Genomic DNA, 12,664 nt, shown 5'->3' with positions numbered 1-12,664 from the left:
TGATGGAAAGTGTTCTGAGGGATGCTATTTACAAATTTTTGGAGGTACAGGGATTGATAGGGAGTAATCAGCATGGTTTTGTCAGGGGTAGATCATGCTTGACAAACCTGAGTTCTTCGAGGGGGTTACAAAAAAGGTTGATGAAGGGAAAGCTGTGGATGTTGTCTATTTGGACTTTAGTAAAGCTTTTGACAAAGTTCCCCACAGGAGGTTAGGAAAAAAGGTGGAGGCATTAGGTATAAATAAAGAGGTAGTAAAATGGATTCAGCAGTGGTTGGATGGGAGGTGTCAGAGAGTAGTGGTAGAAAATTGATTGTCCAGTTGGAGGCCAGTGACTAGTGGAGTTCCTCAGGGTTCAGTCCTGGGTCCACTATTATTTGTTATATATATTAACGATCTGGATGTAGGGGTGGAGAATTGGATAAGCAAGTTTGCGGATTGGTGGTGTTGTGGACAGTGAGGTAGATTAGCATAGATTAAAAGGTGATTTAGGAAGGCTGGAGGTGTGGGCTGAGAAATGGCTGATGGAATTTAATACAGATAAATGTGAGGTGCTACATTTTGGAAAGGCAAATTTAAATAGGTCATATACATTGAATGGTAGACAATTGAGGAGTGCAGAGCAACAAAGGGATTTAGGAGTTATGGTAAATAGTACCCTCAAGGCTGATACTCAGGTAGATGATGTGATGAAGAAGGCATTTGGAATGTTGGCCTTCATAAATCGGAGTATTGAATTCAAGAGTGGAAGGTTATTATGAAATTGTACAAGGCATTGGTGAGGCCAAATTTGGAGTACTGTGTACAGTTTTGGTCACCAAATTATAGGAAAGATATAAACAAAATAGAGAGAGTGCAGAGAAGGTTCACGAGAATGTTGACAGGATTTCAGGGTCTGAGTTATAGGGAAAGGTTGTGCAGACTGGGGCTTTTTTCTCTGGAGCATAGAAGATTGAGAGGGGACTTGATAGAGGTGTTTAAGATTTTAAAAGGGACAGACAGAGTAAATGTGGATAGGCTTTTTCAATTAAGAAATGGGGAGATTCAAACTAGAGGACATGGTTTAAGATTGAAGGGGGAAAATTATAAGGGGAACATGAGGGGAAATTTCTTTACGCAGAGGGTGCTGAGGATGTGGAATGAACTTCCGGCAGATGTGGTTGAGGTGGGATCATTGGTTACATTTAAGGAAAGACTGGATCGTTACATGGATAGGAGGGGACTAGAGGGGTATGGACTGGGTACTGGTCAGTGGGACTAGGAGGGTGGGGATTTGCTACGGCATGGACTAGTAGGGCCGAACTGGCCTGTTCTGTGCTGTAAGTGGTTATATGGTTATATGACACATACTTGCCCAATCTTCTTCAGGAAAAATAAATACTAATAAATACCTTTTATGTTTAGATTTCTCCCAATCTGGCTTATCCGTACTATCTTGTAACAAATTATACATAACTGAAATATAAACCTTCTTCAATATAGAGGGAATCAAAGATTTAAATCTTGACAAAGTAGGTAAAATCATCTCTCTACCATAATTATCTTTTATCAAAGCTCTAAGTTGATAATACACAAACAAAGAATTGACAGTTATATCAAATCTTTCTCTCAAGTGATTAAAAGAAAGAAATTTCCCCATTGCATAACAATCTTGTATTGTCTTTATACCTTTAGAATCCCAAATCTTTAAATGATTGTTAAACAGTGGAGTTAAAATAGATCATTTATCTTTCGACCCTAACACCCTATTTTTTTAGCCAAATCTTTAATAAATGTTTCAATATCAGCATATCATATTGCTGTAACAAATTCAAATTCCAACGAAATATAAATTCATGTATTTCAACCCTAGGAATACACGCCATCTCCACTTTAGCCCAGCTAGGAAGCTGATCTAAATCCATCAATCTACTGATGAACTTCAACTGGGCCACTTCATAATAATTTTGAAAATGTGGTAGTTGTAATCCACCCAATGCATACTTCCATGTAAGTCTATGCAACGCCATTCAAGCTAATTTACATTTCCATAAAAACTCTCTCACTGCTTTATTCAAATCTTGAAAAAACCCTTAGAAATTAAACAAGGTAGTGACTGGAATAAATATTGAATTTGTGGGAAAATATTCATTTTAATACAATTAACCTGACCAATCAATGTTAATGGAAGATCTTTCTACTTAATGAAATCTGCTTTCATCCATCTTAATATAGGTACATAATTTAATTGATATAATGATTGATAATTCATATCCATAAACACACCTAAATATTTAATTTTACTTGTCCACCTTAATTTTGTAATATTTTTAAATTCAGAATAATCTCCCACTCCAACTGGTAAAATTTCACTTTTATCCTAATTAACTTTATATCCTGATAATTCTCCAAATTTCAACAAACACTCTTGCAATTGTTTCAATGACCGTTCCGGTTCCATCAAATATACCAACACGTCATCTGCAAATAAATTAATTTTATATTCTTCATTCTTAACCCACATCCCTCTAATTTCTTCATTTTGTCTAATAGCCTGAGCTAACAGTTCAATAACCAATGCAAATAAGGCTGGTGATAATGGGCAGCCCTGTCAAGTTGAATGAGTCAATTTAAATGATAAATAATTCTGTCCATTTGTCACCACCCTAACAATCGGGTTCATATCTTAAGCCTTAACCCAACCATTAAAAAAAGGGCCAAATTTAAATTTCTCTAACACCTTAAATAAAAAATCCCACTCAACCCTATCAAAAGCTTTTTCTGCATCTAATGCAACCATGGTTGATGGTTAGGTTGCTTTCGATATGCATTGACCAAAGTAATTAATCGAAATATTTTGTCTGATGTGTTTCTATTTTTAATAAAACCTGTTTGATCAATATGTACCAATTTAGGCAAATATTTAGCAAGTCTATTAGCTAATACTTTCACTATAATTTTATAATCCACATTTAATAAAGAAATAGGTCTATACGAAGACATTTTGAATGGATCTCTTTTTTTTGAATAACAGTTATTAAAGCAATAGAACGTGATTCTGGCAGCTTCTAATCTTCAGTACTTGATTCAACACCTCTCCAAATTCATTAGATAAATCATCATAAAAAATTTATAAAATTTCACAGGAAATCCATCATCCCCTGGGGACTTTCCATTTGGCATTTCCTGAACAGCTTCCTTAATTTCAAAATCTGTAAATGGAGATTCCAATTCCTGAACATCAATTCCATCTAATATTGGTAACTTTAATTAATATAAGTAATAATCAATAAAACCATTATCCTGTTTCCCCTCAGAAGTGTATAATTTTTGATAAAATAAATAAAATTGGTCCTTAATTTCCTGAGGCTTATGTTATTATTGAATTCTTCTTAACAGCATTAATAGTCTAAGACATCTGTTCGGCTTTCAATTGCCAAGCAAGTACCTTATGAGCTCTTTCCCCCAACTCATAATAATGTTGTTTAGATCGATTAATTAAGCGCTCAAACTGATAAGTTTGTAAAATATTATAACACAACTTCAATCTCTCTAATTAAATTTTTTAATCTTCTGTTACCCCTTTCTGAAAGTCCTTCTCTAACTCAGCAATCTTATTTTCTAACTCCAAACTTTCTCCCATATATTGTTTCTTAACTTGTTTAGAATAACTAATGATCTGCCCTCTCAAATAAGCTTTTAAAGCATCCCATATTACAAAATGACTATTCATAGAATTAACATTTTCGGTCAGAAATAAAGAAATCTGCTTTTTAACAAAAGTAACAAACTCTGTTTTTTTCAATAACATTGCATTAAACCTCCATTTAAATGATGGACGCACTACCTCCAAACTTTCACGAGAAAACAGTAATAATGAATGATCTGATATAACTCTACTTTTATATTCAGCTCGTAATACTCTACCTTGTAAATGTGCTAATACCAAAATAAATCAATTCTAGAAAATGAATCATATCTCAAAGAATAAAAAGAAAAATCCTTCTCTGTAGGGTTAACTTTTCTCCAAATATCCACCAAATTTAATTCTTTCATTAATGCATTAATTTATGTTGCCATCTTTGATTTCCTTATACTTTTTTGATTTCTATTCAATAAAGGGTCGAGAACACAATTAAAATTACCACCAACTCAAACATTTTCATTAGCTTGAGTTAACAATAAAAAAGTTTCTAAAATAAACCGTTCATCATCTATATTAGGGGCATAAAGATTCAACAAAGTCCACAATTCAGCAAAAATTTCACAATTCACTCTTAATACTCAACTAGCATACCCCTCTAAAGATTTCAATTCAAAAGGTAAATTTTTATGAATCAAAACCATTACTCGTTTTGCCTTAGAATTAAAAGCGAAAACATAACCAACCCAATCCCTTTTCAATTTCAAGTGTTCTTTTTCAGTCAAATGTGTTTCTTGTAAAAAAGAAATATCAATTTTCATTTTTTTTATATAGGCCAATATTCTCTTTCTCATGATTGGATCATTTAAACCCTGCACAATAAAAGTTGCAAAGTTCAATTGAGACATCTTTTTTTTAAATACTAATATAATTATACACTATAAAATAATGCTCCACTTTATAATTCTTCCAAAAAAGAAAAACTCCCTCAAAAAAGAAAAAAAGAAAAAAAAAAGTTAAAATAACAAAACGACAAAAAATAATAATACAAAAAAAAAACCCAAAGGCAGTAATACCCTAAAAAACTGGGTGTGGTAAACTCACTAGTGGTAGATGACTGCCAAAGTTTTCAGTGTCATCCATCCCCTACCCCCAGCCAGATACATATTGATTATTTAATCAAACACGATCAAATATAGTCCATATATTCAACCCAACGATTCCAATGATTGCTCCGGATCTTCAATATCAAGAAGGCTCTGTGTCATCTCTTCTTTCTTTCCATTCTTTCCATATTTTCCATTCTTTCCATTCCCATGTCTATTTGCATTTCCATTCATTCTCCTCTTAGGAGATAATGGAGAAGATCCATTTCTTCACAATTCCAGCAAAGAGTTGGCAAAAACAAAAGCATCATGATCATTCTCAAAAAATTGAGATTGAAAATTTCCATAGAAAATCTTCAAAATTGCAGGATAACAAAAAACAAACTTGTAACCTTTTTGCCACAAAACATCTTTAGCTGTATTAAATTCTCATAGTCTTCTAATAACCTCTTGTCTCAAATCAGCATAAAAGAACACCTTATTATGTTGAATCATTAATGGAGATTGATTCTGTCTTGCATTCTGTATTGTCATATGTAAAACCATTTCATGATCTTGATATTTTAAACAACGAATCGAAACTGCTCTCGGTGTTTGTCCTAGAGGTGGTCTTCTTCTCAAAGCTCTATGAGCCCTGTTCAATTCCAAACATTCAGGGAAAAACTCTTTACCAAGCACCTCTGGGATCCAGTGCTTAAAAATTTTTATAGGGTCAACACCTTCCATATCCTCTGGAAGACCAACTATTTTCACATTATTCCTCCGACTTTGATTTTCCAATGGATCAATCTTCTTAATTAATTCTCTTTTCTGAGTCCTCCAATCTACAAAAGAGCCTTCCACTTTTTCCATTTTTTCTCTATTACGTTCTACCTGAGTTTGGCACTCAGAAAAAGCTGTTTCAATTTTCTTAAAATTATCTTGCACAGTGTCTACTGATTGTATACATTTATTAATATCACTTTTAAATACAGTCATTTCCTGTTTCACAGCTGAAAGTATTCATTTTTATTTTCATTTCCATAAATCCTCGAGTCATTTGAGTTGATATTTGTTTTGACATATTATGCATTTGCTGTATTTGACCAGCAGTCACTTCCAAAACAATAAACACTGAATCCACTGAATTCCACTTCCACTTTTTGAGATTCACTCTCTTTAACAGCAAGCTCCTCCTCCTGGATGTATTCTAATAAGGTAAGTTCCTCTTCTACCTCAGTCAGCACAGTTCCTTTAAATGAATGGCTGCGGGTCTGGACACCCGACACCGGCACCCCGACCTCTTTTGGATGCCGGCGCTCAGGCTCCCCTACAGCACTAATTTTGTCCAGCAGCTCCGGGCCTGTGATGCCACCCGCAGGCCAGGCGAAGCCGTCGGATGCACAGAGTCGCCTTCCGACGCTACCCTGCGCGCCACCAGGCTGCCCAGCGAGATCACAGGCTTGCAGGTCCCCTTATCGGTCGTGCCACCCACCCGCACGACTTCACGTGGATGTGGGTCGGCAATGGCTGAACTCACTGATATGCCGGCGCCATCTTGCGGATGCAGGATCGGCACTGGAGTCAAAGTCGAACAGGCTGGAGTCCTCTGAGGCTTGGAGAGTCCCAGCAACAACTGGGTTTTGAGGTCCTCTGGGCTTGTAACAAAGGCTTATGTCGGCTACATCAACTGGATTGCTCTCATGAATACATTTTGTCACTTCTGTCAAAAACTCAATCAAATTACTCAGTCGGGATCTCTCATCATTGATGTCTGCCTGCCTTTCAAAATGTAGATTGAGCTTGCCCTTCAGAATTTTTTTCACTTGCATTAAATTCACTATCCTGAGATTACGAAGCTTATCCCTAACATCCACAATGATGAATCCACCTCGAGTCGTAGAGTTTTACGCAGAAACAGACCCTTCAGTCTAACATCCATACCGACCAAATTATCCACTCAAGCTAATCCCATTTGCCTGCAGTTTTCTTATATCCCTCTTAACTCTTCCCATCCATGTATCTATTTAAATGTTTTTAAATGTTATAATTGTACCTGCTTCCTCAGGCAGCTCATTCCTTTTCCAACAACCCTCCATGTGTAAAAAATGCTTATCAGGTCTCTTTTAAATCTCCCCTACTTCCTTATTTTAAATCTATGCCTTCTAGTTTTAGATTCTCTACTATGGGAAAAATACTATGATTACACTGGACAATGGAGAATTTGCTTCTGAACACTTTTGGGTGTATTTTATGGATTTTAGGCTGCTGATCACAAAAATCACCTTGTACCTTCTTTTAGAGATAACCTAATTTGTGATTTCCTGTCATATTTTAAGTCTACATTGCCAATAAATCAACCTGTTTTGGTCAGTCCAAGCACGCCTGGGCACACACTCATTGCAAGTGCTATGCAAATGTTGTCTTAGACCTGGGCATGCTTAGTCAGGATAGATGCAGGTTGGTTATAAAAGCAGCTCTCATATACAGATGCTGTACATAATATTGATATAGATTGAATGTATGAGTATCCACATGCTCTTCAGGCAATAGCATAGTGCCTCTACTTAACAGTAGAATTTAATGTTTTCTGGATGATTCAAAATGTCTCATCAATGTTGCAACAGTTGTTACATTTTTGGGAGTGTACACTTAATGCAAAATTCAATAAAAGTTCATTTAATATTTCTCTAACTTCCTATGCGACACAACAAATTTGAAATTACCTTTGAATTCAGTTTGAAATTGTCCATCATAATCCCCAATTTTTTCCAGGAAGAAAACTTTCTGAAAAAAAATTGTTGTCCATGCTATTCATGATTATACTGTATATATCTCCACAAAATGCCTCACCCACTTCAGCCTCCTAAGCTCCAGTGAGCTTATCAAACCTCCCTTTTATAATTCAAGAAACGTTCTTGGGAATCCTTTCCAGTTAAATGATATCTTTCTTATAGCTGGATGACCAAGACTGCATGCAATCGTCTAAGAGAGGAGCCAATAGAGGTTCCAGAGTTTAATTTCCACAGATGCCCTTTTAATTAAATGTTCAAAGGAATTCACTGATCTATTAACTCCTCACCAATTACCAGGTGTCAAGGACCTTCCTGCTGCCCAGTATGCTGCTTCAGTCATCAGTCAACTCTCACAGCAAGTGAGGCAGGAGATTATGAGACTGCCATAGGGAGTCACGTACTACCTGACAACTCAGCAGGTTATTAGCAGTGGTGCCCAATGACTGAAGCTATAAGGAACATCAGAATGGATGTTCTGTTTTGAATGTAATATTCCTGCTCATTCTTTCCATTGACCCAGTGTTGATCCATCATGTTTGCTGTAAGCAATAAATGGATATAACAACTGAAAGCTCAGTAATGAAAGAATGCCTCTAACATGATTGTATTTCTTTATGGCATAATGACCTTGTACTTCTGCATATTGCAGGGATAGAAAACGCTTTGATCTTCTCAGTCACAGGATTTTCTATGTGGAAGCCTGAGGGATGTGTGAATACCATGTTAGATTATTGGATTCAGCAATCAGTATTCCATAAGGGATTTTGTGTCAACTGCTTTGATACTGTAAATGGAGAAGGAAAATAAGTTTTGGCACTGTAGCTGTCTATTAACACACCGCCTGAATGCTATCTAAAGGGCTGCTGGCAGATGTAAACGTGATGAGGACCTTGGTCGCATATTTCGCCTGCTTGCTCAATGGTAGACGGGAGACAAATTAATCAAACACAAGAACTGACTGTGGACCTCTGTGGTAATTTTTCATATAGAAAAGGATGGCATGTGTAATGAGAAACAGAGACTCACTTTTTCTCAGGTGTCGAGTGACAATCATTAGTATCAGAATCAGGTTTATTATCATGAACGTGTCATGAAATTTGTTGTTTTGTGGTAGCAGTAATAGTGCTAAATTGCTATAAATTTACAATTCTGTAAATACAAGATTTTAAAAAAAGTGAGCTAGTGCTGAATATCCATTCAGATATCAGATGGCAGAGGTGAGGAAGCTGTTTTTGTAACATTGAGTGTGTGTCTTCAGGCTCCCGTATCCTCTCCCTGATAGAAGAATTGAGAGAGGGCATGACCTGGGTGGTAAGAATCCATGATGATAGAAGCTATTTTCTTGAGTCACTGCCTCTTAATATCCTTGATGGAGTGAAGACTGATGCCCATGATGGTGCTGGCCATGTTTACAATGCTTTCTTTCCTTTTCCTGTCCTGTGCAATGGCAATTCGATAGCAGACAGTATTGCAACTGGTACCTCAAGAAATTTGCATGAGTCTTTAGTGACACACCAAATCTCCTCAAACTCCTGATGAAATATAGTCGCTGGATTTCCTACTTCATGATTGCACCCAGGGATTTGAAGTACCCTCTCCATGGCTAACCCCTTGATGAGGATGGGTTTGTTTTCTCCTGGTTTCCCATTCCTGAGGTTTGCAATCAAATCCTTATTTTGCTAACACTGAGTGCAAGGTTGCTGATGTGACATCACTCAGGTAACTGATCTTATTCCTTGACTTTTCCTCATTGCCATCTGTGATTCTGTCGATGGCATGATGTTATCTGCAAATTTGTAGATGGTATTTGAATTGTGCCTTGCCACACAGCCATGGATGTAGAGTGAGTAGAGTGTGGGCTAAGCACGTATCCCTTGAGATGCTCCTGGGTTGATAAGTCATTAAAGGGGTCAAAAAGTCAAGATTTTGCAAGCCATGTCTGTGATTTGGTAATAATACGTGTTGGCACTCAATGTGGCTCAGCACATCAGGTAGTAATTGCATGGCCTTAGCAGGTCAAGTAAATCTGATGGCTACTCATGACTCTGACAAATGGTCTGTAGCTCATTCTGTGACTGAATTATTTTTTAGGGTCTGAGCAAAAAGCAGGCATGTATCTGAATAGAAGGGCTGGGGAGAAAAGGCAGGGCCCAGGCCCATCACATTGATTATACATCTTTATCTCCAATGGGAGCTGCAAGACCTGCTAAGTTCCTCCAGTAATTTTGTGTTTTAATTCTGTGAATGAATAATTTTAAGAAAACCTTGTGGGGTAGCAGGTGCTCAGATGGCTTGATGGTGTCATTTATTCATTTGTCACAGCTTCCTCTCTAGAACTAATCCTCCAAACATTTGTCAAGGTGAGGTTTGCTGATCTCATCAAGATACAGGCCGTGTGTCATAGATTGTGAACACAGAGCTGTTATCACATCGCTGTTAGTCCTCTTCTTCCAGTCGGCTCAGGCAGCAATATATTCATTGAAGAGTAAAGAGCACTGAGCACAAAACCTGAGGAGAATTAAGTGCCAGCAGACAATAATGGTCCAAAGGGAGCCTTAAATTAGTTTATGGGAGGGTTTCATGCTCAGTTAGACCTCTCTCTGATGACTCCCAGGAACAGGGACCAAAATAAGTTAAATTCTAGTTGCATTCACTAAAATAGGGGTGGGCAACCTATGGCCTGTGATCCAAATTTATCTGGCCCGCAGACCTCCAGATCCAGACCATGAGCTAAGTTTACTGCTGCCAGCCCCCTGCTCCAATGCTGCCGCCACACCCTCCTCCCCTCACTGACATGGCTACCACAACGCGCCCCCATTCTGACATAGCCACCACCTCTCCCCCGCACTGGCACAGCTGCCAAACCCCCCACTCCACTCTGACACAGCTGCCACACCATTTCCCCTAACCCCCCCCTGCTCCAACCAACGCAGCCAAAACTACCCACCCCCCCACACTCGACGCCCCAAAATATCAGTGCGGCCCGCCATTTCACCATCTGGCCCACACAAGGTAAAAGGTTGCCCCTTCCTGCTCTAAAAGGCCCATCTCACCCAGTCTGAGTAGAGGATAACTGAAAACTTACATAACCAGATTCAAGTGCAGTTTCTTTCCCAGCATCATTAGATGCGAAAATGTATCTCTCATTAATAAAAGATGATCTCATAAACCCTATTTCGTCAAGGCGCTGCTTAATCTGAACTTTTCTCTGCAGCATTATACTGTACTCTGCAAATTTGTATATTTTTCACTACTTAAGTATGGGTTAGCTCCCATAGATAGCACATAAAATAAAGGTTCTCCATTGTATCACAGGACACATAGCAAAAAGTAAACTCAAATCAAAAGTTGGCATGAAGGTGAAAGGCTGAAAGTCCTTCTCCATGGTGTTCATATTTATTTATGAAGCCACAAGATATGGGTGAGATTTTAAATGAATGCTTCTCATCAATCTTTATTGTGGCAATGATTATGGAAGCCAAGGAATTAGAGCAAATGAATTGTAATATCCTGAATCATATACAAAATACCAGTAAGGAGGTGTTGGTAGACACACAGGAGAATCAGAATCAGAGGTGATGAGGTTCCGTGTACTGTGGCAGCATCATAGAGTGAACATACATACTCTAACCATCTTACGACATTACTTATATAAAAGGAAATAATAGCAACACTAATAGTTCACGAAAAGTGAGGCCGTGTCTTTGGTTCATTGATCATTCAGGAATCTGATGGCACCGGGGAAGAAGCTGTCCTTCTGCCGCTGAGTGCGCGCCTTTAGGCTCCTGTATCTTTTCCCCAATTGTGGCAGAGTGAAGAGGGCATGGGCCTGGGTGGTGGGGATCTTTGAGGATGGAGGCTGCATATTTTAAGACCCCGCCTCATGTGGATGCCCTTGATGGAGTGAAGTCTGGAGCCTGTGATGTTACAGGCTGAGTTAACAGCCTTCTGGAATTTATTCTTGCCCTGAGAGTTGGTGTCTTCGTACCAGGCAGTGATGCGACCAGCTGGAATGCTCTCTGTGGTACACCTGCAGAGGTTTACGAGAGCGTTCGGTTACATACCGGATCTCCTCAGACACTCATGTAATATAGCTGGTGATGATTCACCTTTGAGATTGCATCAACATGGAGGCTCCAGGACAGATCCTCAGAGATGTTAACACCCAGGAATTTGAAGTACTTGACTCTCTCCACTACTGAGCCTTCGATGAGGACTGCGTCATGTTCCCCTGATTTCCTCCTGAAGTCCACAATCATCTCCTTGGTTTTGCTGACATTGTTACACCATTCAATGAGCTGATCTATCTCCCTCCGGTACGCTTCCTCATTGCTATTTGTGATTCTGCCAACAACTCTAGTGCCATTGGCAAACTAGCATTGGAATTGGGCCTAGTCACAGAGTCATGGGTGTCTAATGAGTAGAGCAGTGGGCTAAGCATGCATCCTGGGAGGGCATCTGTGTTGATAATCAGTGAGGAGGAGATTTGTTTCCAATTCATACTGACTGTGGTCTTCCAATGAGAAAGTCAAGGATCCAGGTGCAGAGGGGGGTTCAGAGTCCCAGATGTTGTAGTTTCTTGACCAGAACTGAGGGAATAATGGTGTTGAAGGCCAAGCTGTAGCCAATGAAGAGCAGCAGTATGTATGAATTGCTTTTTTTGAGGTGATCCAGTGCTGAGTGGAGAGCCAACAATGTTGCATCTGCTGTGGAGCGATTGTGATGATAGGCAAATTGCAATGAGTCCAGATCTTTACTTATGTGTTAATTTTGGTCGTGAGCAATCTCTCAAAGCATTTAATCACAGTAGAAGTTAGGGCTACTGGGAGGTAGTCATTGAGGCAGCTCACACTACTTTCTTGGGTACCGGGATGATTGATGCCCTTTTGAAGCTGGTGGGAATCTCTGACTGCATCAATGAGAAGTTGAAAATGACCGTGAACACTCTAGCTAATTAGTTGGGGAAAATTTTCAGTACACTGCTAGGTACGCCATCATGGCCTGCCAACTTACAAGGGCTTCCTCTCTTGAATGATGTTCTGACATCTCCTTCAAAGACAGATATCACAGGATCCTCAGCCTTTTCAGGATTCTAGTAAGCCTTGTTTGGCTCTTCACAAAGTTGGCATAGAAGGTGTTCAGCTCATTGGGTAGTGAAGCAT

The sequence above is a fragment of the Narcine bancroftii genome, chromosome 4 (assembly GCF_036971445.1).
Source record: "Narcine bancroftii isolate sNarBan1 chromosome 4, sNarBan1.hap1, whole genome shotgun sequence".
NCBI classification, from domain to species: Eukaryota; Metazoa; Chordata; class Chondrichthyes; order Torpediniformes; family Narcinidae; genus Narcine; species Narcine bancroftii.
Note: the sequence above shows the minus strand (reverse complement) of the source record.